At 46.8% G+C, this 21385-nt stretch overlaps 1 protein-coding gene across 1 annotated transcript in view; it reads left to right on the top strand.

Moving 5' to 3' along the window:
• The window catches only part of RIN2 (Ras and Rab interactor 2), a 218883-nt gene that overhangs the window by 20583 nt on the left and 176915 nt on the right, over positions 1–21385 (top strand). The window contains exon 2 of the mRNA XM_060125202.1: positions 19690–19799. The gene's annotated coding sequence lies outside the window, so the exon portion shown is untranslated. The remainder of the gene's footprint in view (positions 1–19689; positions 19800–21385) is intronic.

Genomic DNA, 21385 nt, shown 5'->3' with positions numbered 1-21385 from the left:
TTAGGATTTTCTAACATATAAGATCATGTCATCTGTAAACAGGGATAACTCTTCTTTTCTTTCCAATTTGGATACCTTTTATTTCTCTTTCTTGCCTAACGCTCTGGCTTGGGCTTCCAGTACTGTGTTGAATAGAAGTGGTGAAAGTGGGCGTCCTTGTCTTATTTCTGCTCTTAAAAACAGGAGGGAGTGTTTTTTAATCCTCCTCCATCCTTTAATCCTTCTCCATCATTAACAGCAAAGTGTTTTGGATTTTTGTTTGTTTTTTCATTCTGTTTGAATGTGAAGCCTTTAAAGGGGCTGAGGATGCAGGCAGAGGCTGTGGAAATCCTGGTGAGGCGGGGAAAGGAAGGATGCTGATGGGCATTGCTAGGGGAAACACAAGGAAACGGGGAATAAGTGTGTGGCTGAACCGTGCCCCCGGGAGTGGGGTTACAGCAACTACTGGTGGCCTGGTCCATACAAGCTCCTTCCCCTCTAAGCCCAGGGGACCCCTTCCCCATCCCCACTCCACCAGGGCCCCTTCTGCCTATGGCTCCGTGCTCACCTGTCTGCTGGGGTCTTTGCCGCAGTGGAGAGCCAGGGTAGGGTAGCCCCAGCCTCACTGAGGAAAAGGTCGTTTGGAACCTGAGCTCCGCTTTCTTCACATTTTTTCCTCCACACAGGAAGTTTTAAATCCCGCACTCCGGTTACCATAAAATGACACCACAGGGATTCTTTTACAAATTGTTGATTAGATTTGACACCGCCCCCCAACATAGCCTGGAGGTTCCAGAAAATGACGATTTTAAACTAAACCCTCAAGCAAACTGGAGCCATCTTGACTCATGGCAGAAACTTCACCAATATTTTTCTCTGACTTTATATTTGTTTCCAGCTGAGAATCAACCTTCTTTGTGATGAGGGGGATTTCCTGTTCACATGAACTCTTTCATGGCTCTGGTGCAGTTTTCATTCCACAAGAATTAAAAAATACTGTGAAAAAACAAATAAAATGCTCAGGGGGAGCAAAGCCTTGCTTTGTGGCATCCCTGGGCTTTTACTCTGCGGTCTTTTAAAGTCAGATTTCACTCTTAGAAACAAAAACATAATTGAATATTGGGAGACTTGGGACCTCTGATTACAATCGACACGTGCTACACTCCAGTCTTACGGGGTGTGATTTTCCTCCAAATCTAATGAAATTCCCAGAAAGGCAAATAATGCTATAGAAGCTATATTTTCAATGGAAAAGAAAAAAATCACGTCTCTGTTTGAGGTCTAGCTGAATAGATTTTTATTTGTTTGGAAAGGAAAAATAAAGTCTCCTGATACAGAAGTGATAACTTTAGAAATGCAAGGGGTATTATTGCCCCTGGGCATTTACAAATTTATAAATTATCTACACGAACATGCTTCCTTGACAGGTGTTATAAAACAGGTGCAGTATTGGTGTTCAGACAAGATGGTGAATTAAATTTGCATAAGCATTTACGTAGGCAAAGAACTTTAGATAACAAAAGACCCTAAAAATCGTTGAATCCTAGCACCTAACTTTACAGAAGGGGAACACCAAGTCCTAGAAAAGTTAAATTATGTGTCCGGGTTCTCACAGCACACACACTTCACGTTTGAGGCCCTGTGGGCCATTTATTTAAATGTTGCTGGGGTGAATAACAGTTATGTTTGATTTTAATCTCACATCACTAGTTGCTTTTTGTCCCCTTTCTGGAGAGATCAAGAAGTCTAATCTAGCAGGAAAGACATTTTGTGTTTTTGTTTGTTTTTATGAGATATGCGAGACTGTAAATTGTACTTTTATGACTGAGTTGTTTTTACCTATTTGGATTTTTCTTTTTAGTTTCTTTGCTTCCTGTGTGCTACCTGCTCTAATTTCAAACTTATCTTTTTCTAATTTTTTCAAATTAAATAAGTAAAAAAAAAAACAACCCAGAAACCAGAAAACAAAACAGCATTATCTTTGCTGTCTTTGCTCTTGACATCACAGAGGACAGTGTCACCTGAAAAAAGCCTGAGTGAAACAGTGATCCAGCGGAGCTGGACTCTGAGACCTTAAACAACTGATTTGCTCATAGTTATCTTTTTATGGGTTTGTCCAAGAGTGGTTATGGTTTATAAAAAACGTGTCTTAACTTGAATAGAGCTCTTCTGATGAGAATTTTTTTAAAGTCTGTGATTAAAAGAAAAGTAGTTCCCACTGTGCTGGGAACCTTCTCTACGTCATACCATTCAGGGTCCCCACATAGTTTGTGAAGTAAGCTCCTTGATCCCATTTTACAGATGGGTAAACACAGGCTCTGAGAAGTTAAGTAAGCTTGTCCCAAGTCACAGAGTTCGTAAGTGGGGCCAGAGCCAAGATTTAGAAACCAGGAGCGGACTTCCCATGCCACGTCCCGAACACAGAGCAGATGCTGGGAGAGCCTCGAGCCCGTTGGGGTGCAAGGAAGGGAACTGAGGCCCAGAGAAGCCACAGAGCTGCCTCGTTAGTGTCTGGGATGGTGGCCCAAGCTTTCCGACTTTCCCACGACTCCAGGGTTCCTTGAAGACCAGCAGTGGAGAGGCTGGATCTTGAATTGGGGAACACTACAATGAGTAGAATTTGGATTGGGGAACATATTAAGTCAAAAGGTATGAATACCCAAGAGAAAATTAAAAGGAACTTAAAAGAGAAGACAGGGGACTTCCCTGGTGGCTCAGTGGTTAAGAATCTGCCTGCCGGTGCAGGGGACACATGTTCAAGCCCTGGTCCAGGAAGATCCCACATGCCATGGAGCAACTAAGCCCGTGTGCCACAACTACTGAACCCACGAGCCACAACTACTGAGCCCATGTGCTGCAACTACTGAAGCCCACGCACCTAGTGCCCATGCTCTGCAGCCACTGCAGTGAGAAGCCTGCGCACTGCAATGAAGACCCAACTGAGCCAAAAAAAATTTTTTTAATTAAAAAAGAAAAGAAAAGAAAAGAAAGAGCATGCAGCTGACCCTGTGAGAATGCTAATGGCAGTGTTTCGGAGGATCTATCCACTTGGGTCACTGCAAAGTGGTACGAGGAGACCTGCCTGGTGATGTTCTTTGCAATTCTGTGTCCAAAGAAGCTGTGTCAGGCCTGGGAGGGGATTGCAGTGCGGACGGGGAGGGTGTCTGACTTCTGGCTCAATTCTCACTACATCAGCCAGTTCTACAAGATAAATGCTGCATCTTGTGTGTCAAAGCGAGAGCAGGCATTCAAAGCCCAGATAAAAATGACCTTCACAATAATAATAACAACAGTAGTTACTCTCCATCGTGTGCTGCCCTGCAGCTAAGGGCACTTCCAGTTATGTTATTGAGTCTTGCAGTCATTAAGCTGAAGGATTGTGATAGATATCAAAAAAGCACACAGTCAGCAAAACCAGATGCTGAGGAACAGTGTTGAAGGAAACTTCTGGCTTGTGTTTTCAGATGCTCACTTCTGAGCACGGCCGGCCCCCAGCCAGTGTGGAAGGGAGGAGGGACGGAGTGAGCAGCTCGTGGGGCAGCTTCTCTGGGCCAGGCCCTGGGCTGGACGTGCCACCGATGTCAGCTCATCCCATTCCTACTACATCCTGGGGTGAGCTGTTACTTCCCACTGTTCATGGATCAGCAGAACTGAACTTCGGGCGGATGTAATTCACTGGCTTGGGGTCCGAAGGTGAGAAGATATGGAAGCCGGGATTTGAGTGAGGAGTGTGATTCCAAATCCCAGGACCCGTGATGCCTTCCAGGAAGAAAAACATTCATTTTGGCCGCTCTTGTCAAACTGTAGCCAAGCCGAGAGCCTCAGATAAGTAAGCATCCCAGATCCAGAAGCTAGAAATGGGAGTATATTTACAAACCTGAACACTTAAGAGATTTTCTAAAATAAAACCTTTGCTGCCGAGACCGTGCCACCACACCGCACTTCTAAAAGTATCACAGCTGTTGCTTACAGAGCTCGAGTCAGTGCGATTGATTTGGTTTCGATCGGTACCAGCATATTTTGTGCCTCGAGGGAAAGAAGACACCAAATCTCAAGTCAGTCCAAGCCTAGTAAAACCCACCCCACTCCGGGAGTCCGAATGTTTGCCCTAAAAAACCGCTGTTACGGCTGGTGTAATAGTTGAGCGTTTCTCCTCCCTGTGAGTCCCTCTTTAATAGATAATAGCTTTCATTTCTGATTATAAAGGTACTATCTACTTAAACACAATTAGAACAATTCCGAAAAATTCAGAAACGAAAATATAAAACACCAAAGCTCATTGATGGAATTCTTGGGCCAGAGTGGAATGTGATTCAGAGCATGAGTTGGTAATGGAGAAGATATTTCTTGAGAAACTTCATCCATCGTGGAGGCAGCTCTATACCTGAGGCTCTGTTCAAAGGAAGGCATTAAAATAACCTGGAAGCAGTCGTTTCCCAGGGCTGTTTGCAGAGATAGCTTCCCATCACGGTCATGAATTTCTGGGTTTTGAAGAAGCACTGTCTCCCAAAAAGTCCAATCACAAGGGGCCATGGTGTTTCATTCTTTGCTGAGACATCCCGTGCCCTGCCCTACTCTGAACCTGGGGTGTCATAAATCTCAGGTCAAACCAAGTGTGGACAGGGGTATCACCGTGGGACCCCCGTGGAGCAATGCAGTTAGGTGAAGCACGCAGCCTCCAGGAGATGGCTGGGGCGGAAGCAAGAGGCTGGCGGAGAGGCAGCGCTGTGTGGTGAACAAGAGCGTGTGCTGTAAAGCCACGGGGCCTCACTCGCTAGCTGTGTGTATCGAGGCAAATGAATGAACGTCTCTGAGCCCCAGTTTCTTCATGTGTGAAATGGGGCTAAGAACAGCCCCTGTCACAAAAGAGAGAATTAGAAAGAGTTATGCGTGCGTAACAGTTCAGTCCGATGGGCAGTGAGGACGATAATGGAGGTCCTGAATGGGGGGCAGGGCCTCCGTGCATTTTATGCCAGGTTTCCCAGTAACAGAGAGACGCAGGGCACGTCTGACCAGATGGTTGCGTTTGTCTGGAGAGGTTAGCAAATAAACCCCAAACGTTCGGAGCTTAACACATAAAGGTGTGCGTCTGGCAGTGCGTGTTGGATGGCTCTTCTGCAGGTCGGGGCTCAGTGCCCCGGGCTGTCCTTTACTGCAGCAAGTCATCAGGAACAGACAGTTACAAGGTCACTGCAGGAGGGGCGAAGGGGCTGCAGACTGGGATGGTTAAATCCCACGTCTAAGAGGGACACACGTAACTACCACCCCTATTTGGCTGGACAGAACCCAATCCCATAGACTCCCCAGATGCAAGAAGGTCTGAGAAATAGACGGGGCACATGGGTGCTTGGGGAGCAGCCGTGGCCTCTGCCGCAGGGGCTGCCGTGCTGGACGCAGTGCTGTTGGATCACCTGCTTATCATACTGCTAGATATAATCATAGAGCGCAAGAGAGACAGCACCGACTGTGGCTTTGAACAGGTGAGGCTGGGGAAGCTCATGTCCCGGCTTCGGGGGTCTCTTTAGAAAAGCAGCCGTGTTGCATCACCTGGAAATCCTGCATCCACATCCCCTTCACCGCGCTTTGACAAGAGGCAGATGCCAACAGAGGAGGATGGTGTGCTACTTGGTTTTGTTTTTTCCGGGAAAGGTGTATCCAGGTGGAAGTCTGTGGCCAGTCTCCCTAACCTGTGCTTGTACTTATAATGCTCCTCACAGTGAAGGGTGCAAAGCCTTCATGCAGACCTATGCACTGAAGGTTGTTGACCATCAAAGGTCCCATGATCAAGGTCCCAGAGCATCACAGAAATGTTAACGTTTCTCCTGACAGGTTGCTTACTTAAGGGAGAGTGATTTAGAACACATTTTATATAAAGCCCTGTTTAATTCTTTGAGGTTTTAATGCCTGAATGGTTAGGCGTTCCTTATCTGGGCTCTGTGACCAGATCCCACAGACCCACATTAGACAAAGTAGATATTTACAGGAGAATTAGTCATAAAATATTCAGTGGATTGATTGCACTAGAGTGGCCTTTCTCACAAAGCTCCTTGAGGGGAGGGTCAAGCTGGAGCCTGCCTGTTCCTGGCCGTGTGCCCAGTATCTAACCCCATGCCAGGCATGAAATGTGTATTAAAAAGTGTTGATTGGGCTTCCCTGGTGGCGCAGTGGTTGAGAATCTGCCTGCTAATGCAGGGGACACGGGTTCGAGCCCTGGTCTGGGAGGATCCCACATGCCGCGGAGCAACTAGGCCCGTGAGCCACAACTACTGAGCCTGCGCGTCTGGAGCCTGTGCTCCGCAACAAGAGAGGCCGCGATAGTGAGAGGCCCGTGCACCGCGATGAAGAGTGGCCCCCGCTTGCCACAACTAGAGAAAGCCCTCGCGCAGAAACGAAGACCCAACACGGCAAAAATAAATTAATTAATTAATAAACTCCTACCCCCAACATCTTTAAAAAAAAAAAAGTGTTGATTATTGTAAAATAATGAAATTTAAAAATAACTGTTGATTTGATGAACTGATCTCTCCAAGAATTGAAAACAGCGGTGATCTTGTGTGTAAATGTTCATCTTTCTCTCCTGCGTTCAAAATGCTTCCCTTGCTCCTGGGTAGGACATGAGCTTTGCGTGGCCTCTTCTGAAACAGGACCCAGGTGGATTGTCCTTGTCTGAGTCACTAAGGTGGGGCCCTACCTGGTGAACAGGTGCATTGATCTCAGCCACTCAGTATTTCGTGGGCTCCACTGCACACCTGGATGCTGGGATGCCAGCTCCTGCCTCTAATGGGTGGGGTGGGAACGTGGGGCACCCGCCAGCCTTGTGGCAGAGTGAGGGGCTGGGGAGGCGCCCGTGAGCCGTGTCCACGTCTCCACAAATGACAGCTCCTTGCACATGCGACCTCACCCAAGAATTCGCCGCAGAGAGGATGCTGGGGGTCGGTGTCGGGTTTTCAGAGCCCCACGGTGGCAGCGGGAGGGATTCTGTCGAATTCAACTCCAGCTCAGCCTGCTGCCCTGATTTCTCTGTTGCATCAGGAAACAACAAATGTTCCCCTGTTGTTCGAGTGCTGACCGGAAGAGGCTTCCGTGGTGAACAGGGTTTACGTTAGTGTGGTTCCCTCACGCTGAACTCCTCCCTTCCACAAATATTTAGAGACGTTGCTGTGTCCGCAGGCCCGGGTCAGAGAAAGCCGGGGGTCCTCCTCACCACCCGCCCTTTAAATGCTCCGCCGCAGCCCCACCAGTGGTCCAGACTCTGCTCGGCACTCCCATCGGGACCTGCTTGGGAGCCTCCCAGACCGGGGGGCATTGCATCCACGACCCCTGTCCATCTCGCCCTGTTTGGGGCTGCCTTCCTTGCTCTGACCTGGGCGATGACTGTCCCACTGGAGGCTCTGGGAGGCTGGAGGAGAGGCTCCCCCAGGAGGCTGCCTCACTCCGGGTGCCTCTAGAAGCAGGCCCTGAGCAGAGATCCGAGTGTGACTCATCGGGGGAGGGGGATGCTGGGGCCGGGGAACCCCAGGAAACACCGGGAGGGGAGCGGGGGTGCTGGGAGGCAGCTGATCCCGGGTGTGTGATCTGTCAAATCAGCCTGCGGACAAGGTCAGTGACAACCTGACTCGGTCACCCTGCTGAGGGTGAGCGCTGGGGGGGCCCAGGATTCCGACGCCTGCTCCCAGCAGGCCTGAATGGGGGCTGTTTGGCGGGGGGCGGGGGGGGCAATTCCCAGCCCTCAGGCCTGCTGTGCCCCCGGGAAGGGCCTGTCCTCCTCTCCCCCGGCCACAGACATCCTCCGGTGCTGGGGGCACGGCGTCTCCTGCAGGGTGTGTCTGAGCCGGGCTGGCACCGAGGCCAGGAGCGCCCTCCTCCAACCCTGAGGATTATCTGAATTTAGGCGGAAACTTGAATATCCCAGGGCAGCTTGAAACCCGGATGTGGCTTTCCCAATGACTTCTGCTACCTGAAGTTTCATTCAGGGTGGCAGGTGGTGTCAGGGGCTCTGCCCTCTGCTGATCTGGTCGGGGCAAGTTGGGATGTTTTGGTGACCGCTGATGGTATTTAAGAATTTTTGCTCCAGTCTGCTTTAGTTGTCAGAAAGTCTTTTAAACAATTGGTTTTGTGGGTGCGTGTGTGAAAGCATGCTAGTGATGACAAAGTGTTCCTTGTTTAAAAAGTTACCTATACTGCTGCGCTGAGACATTCTTGTATTGTGAAGAGTATGTAGGTTTGGGTAGAACGGACCTATTTAATGCAGTAAATGGCATTTCGACATATAGAGCTCTGAGTTACAATAGAATGCTGGTTGCTTAGGTCCAAATATCTTTGCGTAACTTCCCCAAAAATAACCCAAATCGACAAACAGAGCAAAGAAAACCATTGTTTACAGATGCCGTGCATATTTCAAGGAGACAGAATTCTACAAACTTCCAAGTTACCTGTGATTAATGAGATAAACACCCAAGTCCAGCCAGGCAGCTCTGGAGCCCACCCCTGTCCGGAGCAGTGGGCAGAGAGATAGCAGAGAAAATGTGGAGAAAAGGACAGGAGTCTGGGAAGCCCGTGGTGACCTAGCCCAGAAAACATCACCCCTAGAAAGACAAGCCCCATCCTGGGTGGAAATACTGGAATGCGTGTGGGACCCGAGGCTTCGAGACAGAAGGGGAACCTTGGAAGGTTGCCCCTTGGAGAAGATGTGGAGAAAGAACAGTGGAGGAGTCCTGCAGAGATGAAAGAGATCAGAATCCCCCTCGCCAAGAAATGCACTACGCAATAAAGAAACTGCACTTCACCAAACCAACAGCAGGGGGCGAGCTTGAATCAAGAAACCTCGTTAGCCACCCCAGGCCCCGTCCCTTGTCTGTGTCCAAGCTCACTGCCGGTCCAGGAAAGAAAATCTATTATAAAAGGAACAGAATGCCGCAGGCCACATGCACGCAGAGCTGCAATAAGAAGAAAAGAAGAGTTTGAGAATCAAAACGTTTCAGGGGTTAAATGTTCACCCCTCTCTAAACACACATATATACCCCAAAGCAGAAGAAAATGGCAGTGTTCCAACATTAGTTAATTAAATATCCTGAGATAAGCATTTTCTTTTAAAAGGTTTTGATTCAAGGTTGTCGTACATATATTTGTCATATATATATTTGTGTATGTGTATATATATATATGTTTATGTACGGCAACCTTGAATCAAGATTTAAAAAATCAGAACTAAAATGGACAAAACCCAGGAAGATGTGAAATGAGAGTTGGCTGGACCCAGGAGAAGAAGTGAGCTTCAGTTTGCAGACGGTAATGTTGTCCTTGGGACCGTCCCTTCCGAGGACAGCAGACTGACCAGTCACCTGGCACCTGCTGTGTTGCACTTTCTTTCCTAAACTGCAGCCCAAGGCAAGCGTTCCTTGCCCACAGCTGTACTTACTGTCTCATCCAATGAGAAACAGTTTATAAGGCCAGTCTTGGTGATGGTTTTTACTTTCCAAGTTCTCTATTAAATGAGACTCTAGGAAATACCCAAATACTTTCTAAGGGCAAGTCAAGTGCTATTTGTTAAGAAGATAAAACTTGCCAAGGAGAGTGTCATCTCCCTTGATAATATGTCAGAATTTCAGAGATAACAAACTTTTCAGAGATGTTTCCAAATTGCATTGAATGATCACGACAACTTCAAGTTCACAAAGTACTTTCCGCGTGTTGTATTATCTTTAAAGTTGCAAAGGGGCTAAAACACAAGGATATGATGGTTTCTTCCCCTCCTCTGTGTGACAAGCAGCTTAGAAATGCTTTGCCTGGTGTACATACCTCAGAAATGAGAATGGCGATGGTTTCCTTGTATGTGACATCTGCCGTACACAGCTAACCTTAGACGGGGGGAGGCTCATTTCTCTAAAGATGGACGCACCGTCGTCACATGTTCTCTTTGCCCACCCGCACCCCACACCCCAACGAGAGATAAAGTCTCATCTCTTCCCTTTGAATCTGGCTAGGTTTGAGTCTCACTTGTAACCAGTAGAATGTGGCAAAAATAACACTGCCTTACTTCTGAGGATGAGTTGGAAAAGGTGATGCATTCTCCACCTTGCTCTCTGGACCATGCTGAGGCTGCCACGCTGTGAGGAAGCCCAGACTGGTCCATGGGAAGAGACGGCATGGTCTGAACCTACAAGAAGTAAGAGAAAGATGCCTGCCGCTCTCCACCTGTACCAGCTGTCTCTCCGCCCCCCACCCCCACTCCCGCCCTTTATTCCAGCCCCAGCTCCTTTCTCTGTGGCTGCAGTCACATTGAGGACTCTCATCCGGAACCACCCGGCCAAGCCCTGCCTGAATTCCAGACCCTCAGAAACCAGAGAGAGAATAAAATGATGGCTGTTTCAAGCCACTGACCCCTGTGGGGATTTGTTATGCAGTGATGGGTATCTAGAATGAATGGGGCCTCAGTGACTAAACAAATAAGGACTGTTTTGATGGAGGAGTAACTATGCCTAATACCTTTTGTAGTGGTTTTGTTTTGGATAATTTTTAACCGGAACGTCTCTAGATGTAGCTTACAAACTGACCTTTCTACTGGTAAAGAATGGAGTTGTTTTCAGGTTTTCTTTTTTGTAGTTTTAGAGCTTTAAATATCTACTGCTTTTGGCAAAAGTAACTGATAGGAGAGAATGCTGGAGAGATCTGTTTACCTTGTCCTCAAATGGGGTAAACCTCCAAAAACGCAGCAACTGAGAACATGGGTACCATCCTCAAGCTTTCCGATGAAGCCCAAGGTTGGGTGGGTCCCACGCTGGCTGGTGGTGAGCAACTTGCCTAATGCCCTAGGTCACAATGGAGAGAAGTGACCTCAGACAGAGGGCTGGAACGAGATTTCATTCCTAATGGTGCAGTGGCCATGCTCTGGATCCCACCCGGCCTGCCCCTGGAACCTCAGACTCAACTCATCCAAAAGTGAAACACACCCACTCAATTCCTCTAGTTTTAATAAGGCCAGCGGTCAGGATGCCTGCTTCCCACACAGGAAACTTGACCCCTGGCCTTGTCGATCACAAGGGCAGCTGTTAACCACTTGTTCTTCATTCTCTATCTGTGTATGTGGGTTTGTGGGGAGGGGACTTCTATCCTGAAACAGAAATACACATTTATTCCTGTTAGTTTTTCAACTAGTGTTGGACTTTTCCACTTAGACTCAACTTATCTAAAAATATAATAATTGTCACCTGCCTGCACCAGCTCCTTCTCACGGCATCCTTTTCCTCTTGGGGGCCCTTTTGGAGCTTCCTCACGTACAGCAGTTGCCTTCTGTAACAGCTCTCGTGTCCGGTACCGTCTTTCCTAGTTCAAGGTCGTAGTTCATGGTTCAGGTCTTCATTATCTGCCCTAAGTGGCCCTTCCACCTCCAGCACCCCACCCCGACACAGACTTCAGGGGCTCCCCTAGGTTTACATTGTACAGTGGAAGCCCCACCCTTGGTCCGGGCCCTTTCCTGGACTGCCTGTCCTCTCCCATCCCCAGTCCTCCCAAGACCAACTGGTGTTCTAATGCTTTGACCTTGGCACACCTGCTTTTGGCCAAGTGGTTTTCTCTAAAATGCCTTTCCTCTCGCTCCCCCGTTGAAACCACTCGTCTTCTGCATCTCTTTCAGATGCTCACATTTAAAAACAGGGCCCTGTCTGTGTCCCCGCAGTGTCCAGCTGAGACCTTGAGCAAAACCCAGCCAATATTTATTAAAGTGAATAAACAAATGAACTGCTGGCCCTTTCCTTAACTGGCAGAATAGAAACAGGAATGGTTGCAGAATTACCATGGATGTATCTGCATTCCTAGAAATGCTGGTCATTTCTGAAGTTAAGAAGATGTTTCCATAATAGTGAACCTATTTATTCGAGAAAATTCTTTAAAACAATCTTGTAGATCTTATTTAATTTAATTGTACATGTTTAAGCAAAGGTCAAAGAATCTAATTTAGTGAGTTAGTACAGTGCTAAGGTTTGGATTGTCAAAGGGCAACAAAATTCTTGATTTGTCCTTTGGAAGAAAACATATCAGAGTAAGAGATGACCCACCAGGAGAGGAGGTATGCCCCTCCCCTGGAAGTGAGAAAAATTTGCATAAGGAAAGTTAACTAACAGGTCTATTTTAAAGTAATTGGAAGTAATCTAAAATTCCTCAATTGCCCAAAAGTCTTTGGAAAGGGAATAGAACACATATAGCTAATTTGAATTCTTATTTCATAGGTATTGTAACTTCTATTAATATTACCAAAAAGTAAATTATTTCTTGGGATAAATGTTCCTAGAACTGTTAGCAGAAGATGTGTTTTGGGAAATGTTCCTATTCTCATGCAAAGCCGGCATTTGGAATGATTTATCTATCGGTATGACTATGGGTCTGCATTCTGACTTTTTTTTGTGCCCACTCAGACAATAAAATAGCTAAAGGTTAGAGTCTTCTAGACTTACCAGAAATGTTCCTGTGTTGGAAATACCCGTAATTACTCTCCTAATTCCTTACATATTTCCTTCCTTCCCTCCCCCATCAGTTTCTTCTCAGGCAGTTTTCTGTGGTTGGGTAGGTGGGGGTCAGGATGCCCTCTAGGGACAAGGTCAAGGACAGGGTCAACCTGACAGCATGAGGTGAACGAGAGAAACTAAGAAGGTCCTCACAGGTGGCCCTGCCGGAGGGGACCTTAGACGCCCAGCTGCTCTCCCTTGCCGCCCCTTTTAGGTTCCGCCTGTCAGCAGCGGGCGTCCACACCAATTTCCCCAATTCCCTTTTCAACAGCCAAAGTTTATTATTTGTAAAAGGTGGTGAGAGGAGGACATTCAAATATATAATATGCTGTATTTTAGTCAAACACTGACTGAGGTCCCAAAGTGCCGTGTTCCACGAAGACTTAAGCAAGAGCAGAGTTCATCCTGGTCTTGAGAGGAAATTGTGTGGGTCAGACAAGATCAAGATCATGACAGTACAACATAGTAATCCACGCTGTGGAAAGGCATGTAAACAGAGATGTATTAACCAAGTTCAGTGAGGCTTCAAAGGAGTGAGGGACACATGATGCACGGGACCCAGAGCAGACTTGGGGAGGGGGCAGGGGCCACCACGGGGGTTAAAGGTGGGGACAGTGGGGACAGATCTGGGTTTTGCCATGACCAGCTCATGGTGCTAAGCAGCTCACTTCACTTTGTCCTGCTTTCAGTTGAGACTCTAATGCTGCTTGCCTCATGAGGCTGCTGTGATGGTGTAAGGGCGTCGGGGGAAAGCAATTGGCGTAGTGCCTGGCGTGCCGTCAGTCCCGCACCGCGGTGACCTGCTGTACTTTGAGATGGATCTTAAAGGAAAGCCTGGATTGGAGCAGGAGGTGGCAGCAGAGGGTGAGGGGTTTCAGGCTGAGCATCCTCCTGTGTGCATGTGTGCGTGTGTGTGCGTGTGTGTGTGTCTCTTTGTGTGTGTGTCTTTGTGTGTGTGTGTGTGTCTTTGTGTGTGTCTGTGTGTCTGTGTCTTTGTGTGTCTGTGTCTTTGTATGTGTCTTTGTGTGTGTCTATGTCTGTGTCTTTGTGTGTGTGTGTCTGTGTGTGTGTGTCTTTGTGTGTGTCTTTGTGTACATCTGTGTGTATTTATATGTACGTGTATTTATATGTATGTGTCTTTGTGTGTGTGTCTTTGTGTGTGTTTCTGTGTCTTTGTATGTGTGTGTGTCTTTGTATATGTGTGTCTGTCTGTGTCTCTGTGTGTGTGTCTTTGTGTGTCTTTGTATGTGTCTGTGTGTGTGTCTGTGTGTGTGTCTGTGTCTTTGTGTGTCTTTGTGTACGTCTGTGTGTATTTATATGTATGTGTGTTTGTGTGTGTGTCTTTGCGTACATCTGTGCGTCTTTGTATGTATGTGTCTTTGTGTGTGTGTGTGTTTGTGTCTTTGTGTGTGTGTGTGTGTGTGTGTTTAGAATACAGCAAGTACACCAACCAAGGCATAGGAGACAGTAGTACTAGGAGCCCATAAGACTTTGAGGGCTGTTCCACAGAGAAATGCTGTCCAGTAGAAATATAATGTGAGCCACATATTCTAAATTTTCTAGGAGTTACATTAAAAAATGTTGAAAGAAATAGGTAAAATGAATTTTAATAATATATTTTATTTAATACAATGTATTAAAATATTTCAACATGCAGCGACATTAGTGAAAAATGGGTGCTGGAAGCAACATTGAATTATAATTTGCTTGTGTGGCAAGAGCACCGGATACCTACAACTATAGCCTGATGTTAGGAGCACGGTAACTATTGAGATATGGCTGGGGATAGCAAACCCCCTTTTCTGTAAGGCCAGATAGGTTTATCAGCCTCCCTAGTACACTATTTTGTTAAATCCACGTTGGAAATCTATGCCAGAATGCTAAAACTCAGTCAACAGGTATTAATGCAAATGCCTACTTCATGCTCCATACCGTGCGATGCACCAGGGTGTATGGACAAAGGAAAACTTAAGACCAGCACCTCTGCACACATTGAAACAGTGTAATTAAGCTCTAAGCTTTGGGGTCCACAATGTAATAATTTCAGGATATTTCAAGTAGACCAAACGCTGCCTGATAATATAGTTGTGAAATCATGGGTAGTGGGCAAAGCAGAACATACACAGACATACGTGCACACTGAGTGGACAGACATACGAGTTTGGCCTTTCCTGTTTTGTCAAATGAGAGATTGGAGTATAATGAAGATTTTCAAAATGGGCATCTGTAAGTGTGGACTTATGCTCAGGGATTCATATATACTCTTTGGGAATGTTTGAAGTGTGTTTTTATTTTAAGGATAATGGTTCATAATTCATCTAACTATATTCTGGGTCATCTAAGGCAATGTTTATCAAACTATGGGTCATAACTTCTAGTGGACTAGTGGCTTATGACTCTTTAATAGGCATGTCCGGCATTGCTTTCAGTAAAAGTGAATGGACTGGAAAACATCAGGATGTAAGGGTTAGGTACTGTCTTATAAAATGTTTGTTTTTGTGCTGTATGTGTGCGTGTAGGTCTGGGTCATGATGTGAACTGTATTACTGTGGGCAGATGTCCAAAGAGATTGAAAGCCATTAATCACTAGATCACTGGTTCTCAACCTTCACTCAACACTGGAATCACCCAATGGGCTTTGAAAATTAAGACTGTGAGGGTCCACCCCCAGAAATTCTGCTGTAATTGATTTCAGGTGTGACCTGGCCATGAGGCTTGCTTTGTTGCGTAAACCTTCTTAGCTGTGCAGCCAGGGGTGCGACCCTGGCAGGGTTTGAGCCTTGTAGCCAGGTAACTTCAGTCCTGCCTCTGGTTTGTGTTTCTTTAATTTGCCTTGGGGCCAAGTCTTCCCACAGACTGGAATTGTTGGAGGGTGGGAGGAGGGAACAGGGGGGCTGAGGGCATAGATGCTTTGCCCCAGGTGAAGGCAAGTGCAGTCTAGTGGGGCAAGTGGATGAAGTTCACAGAGGTTCAGGCAGAGACACGTGGGTTGGGGTGAGGAGAACACAGAGAGTGGAAGAGAGGTTGGTATCATTTGAATCGTGTGAGCAGTTTCACCTGCTCTTCCCCTCGGAGTCTGCGATTTCCCCAGGTGGTCTGTGCGTGGGTGCCTCCATACAGCAGCTTACCTCGAAGGGTGACCCTTGACTGATTCTCTTCCGTTAGCCCTTCCCTCACAGAAGATGCAACTCCACTATACTCCCGTCACAAGGGACGAGTTTCAGCAAAACAACATCATCTCTTACATTAAATTAATCTTGTTACTTCTAATCGTATTGGTTACATTCTTGTTCTTATATAATTTGTCATTGTGCTTGGTTTTATAATTGTACAAGCTCATGAGAATAAGGTATTGATGCCTAGTTATTTTATTTGTCTATACCTAATTAATATAATAGAAACAATATAATGGAGAAAGCACTGGATTTTTCGTGCCTTGAAAGGATAAGATTCCTTTCCTCGCTGGGCCCCTTTGCTCTGTGTGACTGTGCAGCCCACCTGGATACAGTGGCCAGTAAATTAACCCGACCTCTTATTGATCTATTAGCAAAGATCAGAAGACATTGTGTAGTGTAACGGAAATAAAAACAAAAATAAACAAATGGGACCTAATTAAACTCAAAAGCTTCTGCACAGCAAAGGAAACCATAAACAAAATGAAAAGACAACCCACAGAATGGAAGAAAATATCAATATTTGCAAACGATGCAACTGACAAGGGATTAGTCTCCAAAATTTACAAACAGCTCACTATCAAAAAAAAACCAATCAACCCAATCAAAAAATGGGCAGAAGACCTACAGAGACATTTCTCCAGAGAAGACATACGGATGGCCAAGAGGTACTTGAAAAGATGCTCAGCATCACTAATTATTAGAGAAATGCAAATCAAAACTACAGTGAGGTATCACCTCACACCGGTCAGAATGGCCATTATCAAAAAATCTACAAACAATAAATGCTGGAGAGGGTGTGGGGAAGAGGGAACCCTCCTACACGGTTGACGGGAATGTAAATTGGTGCAGCCACTATGGAGAACAGTATGGAGGTTCCTCAGAAAACTAAAAATAGAACTACTATATGATCCAGCAATCCCACTCCTGGGCATATATCCGGACAAGATGAAAACTCTAATTCGAAAAGATACCTGCACCCCGATGTTCATTGCAGCACTATTTACAATAGCCAAGACGTGGAAGCAACCTAAATGCCCATCAGCAGATGAATGGATAAAGACGTGGTACATTGAGCATTTGCTAAGTAACCTGAAATAGGCCTGTGCTTTCCATGGTTATTTTACTTGACCCTTAGAACAACCCTTTGAGGCAGGTGCTATTACAATCACCCCACTTTACACAGAAGGAACCCAAGTAAGTAACAATTAAGTAACTTGTCTGAGAGATTCAACTGGGATTCAAGATCAAATATGTTGCCTCCAGGCCTTAGAGCTGAGTCTTAAGTACATGGAGAGGGCAGGGAGGCTATTCCAGACCAGAAAATGTGAACCCAGGGAATGATGGAGCGGGTGTGTGTGCCTGTGCTAGGGAGGGTACCAGGGGAGGTGCTGGCAAGGAGGTCAGCGTCCAGTTACACAGCCTGGCAGAGCAGTGAGACTATGAAATACTGATGAAAGAGTTTAAAAAAAAACCGATGAGTTCATCCTTTTATACTGTTGTAGGAACCCTGATAAGACATCCTGAGAATGGAATAAGCAATGTGCAGGACGACACAAACATTTATTTAGAAAAGAAACACGTGTGTGTGTGTGTGTGTGTGTGTGTGTGTGTGTGTGTGTGTGTGTGTGTGAGAGAGAGAGAGAGAGAGAGAGAGAGAGATTAAATGTTTGCACAGAATTGATCTGGAAAGATGTCCTTCCAAGTTCTGACAGTGTCCATGTGAGCCAAGGATGCAGGCTGCAGGTATTAGTGGTGACAGTCAAAGGAAACTTGAGCTTTTTTTAATTTAATTTTTATTTTATATTGGAGTATAGTTGATTTACAATGTTGTGTTTGTTTTAGGTGCACAGCAAAGTGAATCAGTTATACACATACACGTATCTATTCTTTTTCAGATTCTTTTCCCTTATAGGTTATTAACGGAATATTGAGTAGAGTCCCCTGTGCTATACAGTAGGTCCTTGTTGATTATCTGTTTTGTATGTGGTAGTGTGTGTATGTTAATCCCAAACTCCTAATTTTTCCCTCCCCCACTTTGGTAACCACAAGTTTGTTTTCAAAGTCTGTGAGTCTGTTTTGTAAATAAGTGCATTTGTATCATAGTTTAGATTCCACAAATAAGTGAGGTCATATCATATTTGTCTTCTCTGTCTGACTTACTTCACTTGGTATGATAATCTCTAGGTCCTTCCATGTTGCTGCAAATGGCATGATTTCATTCTTTTTTATGACTTGAGTGATGTTCCATTGTAGTTATGTACCACATCTTCTTTATCCATTCCTCTGTCAGTGGACATTTAGATTGCTAAAGGAAACTTGAGCATTGATCTAGCATTTATGTTTTGTTTTCTGTTTGTTTGTAAGCAAGATGACTGCATTCATGCACTTAGGTAATTCTGAAAAGGTGGAGGGTGTTGTTAGGAGAAAAGAAAAAGAAATGGAATCATTTGGGAATTTCATATTCTGTACCATCTCCAAGTCCTAGGCTTGAAGATTTCAGGACTGTTCACATTGTTGGAGCTGAGGTCATGCAAGGGCTAAAGGAACAAACAGTCACTGAATTCATGGCGAAGACAGCATCCTTGCTGATTAGTTCCTTTTTTAACGTGGAAGACTATTTGGAGTTTTAGAAATCTGAGCATTGGCATAGGGGTGTAGAGAACGTTCTGGTAAAGCAAGTCCCTTCTTGCGTTACCTGGCCCAGAGGTGGGAATAGGGATCAAAATAGGAAGAAAAGACCCTTTTTTTTTTTTCTTCTTCTTTTTCTGCGGTACGCGGGCCTCTCACTGCTGTGGCCTCTCCCGCTGCGGAGCACAGGCTCCGGACGCACAGGCTCAGCGGCCATGGCTCGCGGGCCCAGCCGCTCCGCGGCATGTGGGATCTTCCCGGACCGGGGCACGAACCCGTGTCCCCTGCATTGGCAGGCGGACTCTCAACCACTGCGCCACCAGGGATGCCCAGAAAAGACCCTTTGAGGTAACAGTCTGCCCTCCACATCCGTGGGTTCAATTTCTCGAAATTTCTGTCCGAGGAGGTTGAATCTGCAGATGCGGAACTTCCAATATGGAGGCCGATTGTATTCACGTACTACGTACACCTCCGTTTTTATTTTTTTATTTGTTTTATTTTTATTGGAGTATAGTTGCTGTACAATGTTGTGTTAGTTTCCTCTGTACAGCAAAGTGAATCAGCTATACGTACACATATAGCCACTCTTTTTTAGATTTCCTTCCCATTTAGGTCACCACAGAGCACTGAGTAGCATCATTCTGTGTGCTATACAGCAGGTTCTCATTAGTTATCTGTTTTACATACAGTAGTGTATATATGTCAGTCCCAATCTCCCAATTCATCCCCCCGCAGGCATGCTATTTTTTTTTTTTTCTTTCGGTACGTGGGCCTCTCACTGCTGTGGCCTCTCCCGTTGCGGAGCGCAGGCTCCAGACGCACAGGCTCAGCGGCCATGGCTCACGGGCCCAGCCGCTCCGCGGCATGTGGGATCCTCCCGGACCAGGACACGAACCCGTGTCCCCTGCATCGGCAGGCGGACTCTCAACCACTGCGCCACCAGGGAAGCCCGAAGCATGCTATTCTTGATGAAGGAAAGGCTGGCTTCTAACTTTCCCAGATATGAGAACCAGGAGAAAAGACATGGAACCTTGGAAAGTGAAGATAAAAAAATTTTTAATTAAAAAAATTTTTTTAATTGGGAGAAGAAACTTCACAGCCACCAATGTGTTAACAAAGGGGAGAACGATTGTTAGCATTTGACTAAAGGCCTCCAAGTACAGTCAGATATAAATATTTATTGAGTAACCCAGCCCAAGGCATGGAGCTTAATAATAAGGAACTTGGACGTCGTGGGTTTTGGTATCCACAGGTCCTGGAACCGACCCCACGCAGACGCCAAGGATGACTGTGCCCTCACCTGTCAGCACCCCCTCCCAGCCAGGTGAGGGGCAAGTCCCCGTGTGGTTTTCGTGGCATTTTAAAAATGCGTACAAATGCTAAGTGGCCAATTCTGTGTGTTGTAGATGGATAAAGGACTTGTGGACTTTTGAGCTTCCGCCGGAGAAGATAACAGTTCAAGCCCTCCAGGATGCTGGGCAGGTGGGGGCTGGAGTGAGAGATGCTGGCGTGAAGGGTAAGTGACGACTGAAGCCCAGTGCGCCATGGCCTGGACTCTGGTTTCCAAGTTCCTCAGTGTGCAGGGATATGGTGTGCTCTGGCTTGGTGCGCTGCTGTGGATGTGACCTCTCTCTGACAGAGGATCAGGGAGGATGCTTACCTGTTTCCTGGTACCTAAGGGATTCTGTTATCATGCAGTGGCTGCAGGGCCCAACCAAGATGAGGACAGCTCAAGAGCCCCAGAGCGTAAACTAACCGTGCACCTTTATGGAGTGCCAACTGCGTGGCAGGCCCCGGCGCTTTAATGCATTAATTCATTTCGTTCTCATCTTAGAGCTGGGCCACCAGGGAGCGCAAGGAACCTGGTTGATTACTGAGAGCATATGGTCCTGATGGTGGCCCCATCCCAAGGGAAAAGCCTCTTCCTCTTCCTCATACATCCCCCGCTTGCCTTTCTCCCCATGCCCGCTTTTCATCTTTTTTTTTTTTTTCATGGAATCATAGATCTCTGTATGAAAGGGACTTAGCATCAGAGGGACGTCAGCATAGGTCACCGTGGCGGATCATAGTTTCCCTAAATGGCCACCGTGGTATCGCTGCTCTTCCAGAACCTCGCCGGGTCCCCTCAAGCTGGGAGGTCTGCTTTCCCTCCTCTTGAGTCTGGGTGGGACTCGCGACCGCCTTCACGGGGAAGGCGGCAGAGGTGACACTGAGTGACCTCAAAGTGGAGATCAGCAAAGCATACGGGGCTCCCAGCCGGCGCTCAACGCTCCGGGCAGGGCTGCCTGTGAGACCAGCTGGGCCCCGTGGAAAGGCCCCGAGTAGGGGTTCCAGCCGACAGCCCCTCCAGGGCCCCATTGACACGTGAGGGAGACTTCCGATGGCGCCAGGCCCCAGCCTTGGAGCTGCCCCACCGCTAACGAGTGGAGTGAGGACAAAGTGAACTGTCCCCGCGGAGCCCTGTCCCCACAGCAGATTCAGGAGAGGATAAACATCGTCACTGCTTGGTGCTCTCTCATTTAAACCGCCACGACACCGTTGAAGGTAGATGTCATTCATTACACAGATTTACAAATAAGAGGAAGGAGGCCGAGTCAGATGAAGTGACTCACCCAAGGCCACACGAGGAGCTGGGATTGGAGCCCAGGGCTTCCTGATCCCCAGCTTGTGAGATCCCCCCCCTACCCCAGGGCCCGTTCCTTCTGGACTGGGAGCTGGGGCCTTTGCTGCCCCTCAAACACAGCCCTCTCAGAGAAGGCAAACCACTTGGAATAGGAGGTCCAGAGAATACGACTTTGGAGAACTAGCTTTACATAGTTGGCTCTGACTCTCTTTCCTTAATTTGAATCCTAGTTAAACCCTGGGATCCTGCCTTAAACATACAGTCCTCTCGGGAAGCTGCCTGCTTTCCCTCCCAGAGCTTAGATTCGTGGTATCTGCTCGTGTTACACGAGATTCAGATCACGTGAAGTAATAATCATGTTTCTGTGTCATCCCTGTTTGACTTCAGGCTCCGTGAGGCCAGAGCCTGGCCTGTGTCTCCTATTTCTCAATTTTCAGCACAGACTCTAACCTGTAGTAGACAGTGAATAAATGCAAGTT

The sequence above is a fragment of the Lagenorhynchus albirostris genome, chromosome 15, assembly GCF_949774975.1.
Source record: "Lagenorhynchus albirostris chromosome 15, mLagAlb1.1, whole genome shotgun sequence".
Taxonomy (NCBI): domain Eukaryota; kingdom Metazoa; phylum Chordata; class Mammalia; order Artiodactyla; family Delphinidae; genus Lagenorhynchus; species Lagenorhynchus albirostris.
This window is presented reverse-complemented; position numbering and strand designations above follow the sequence as displayed.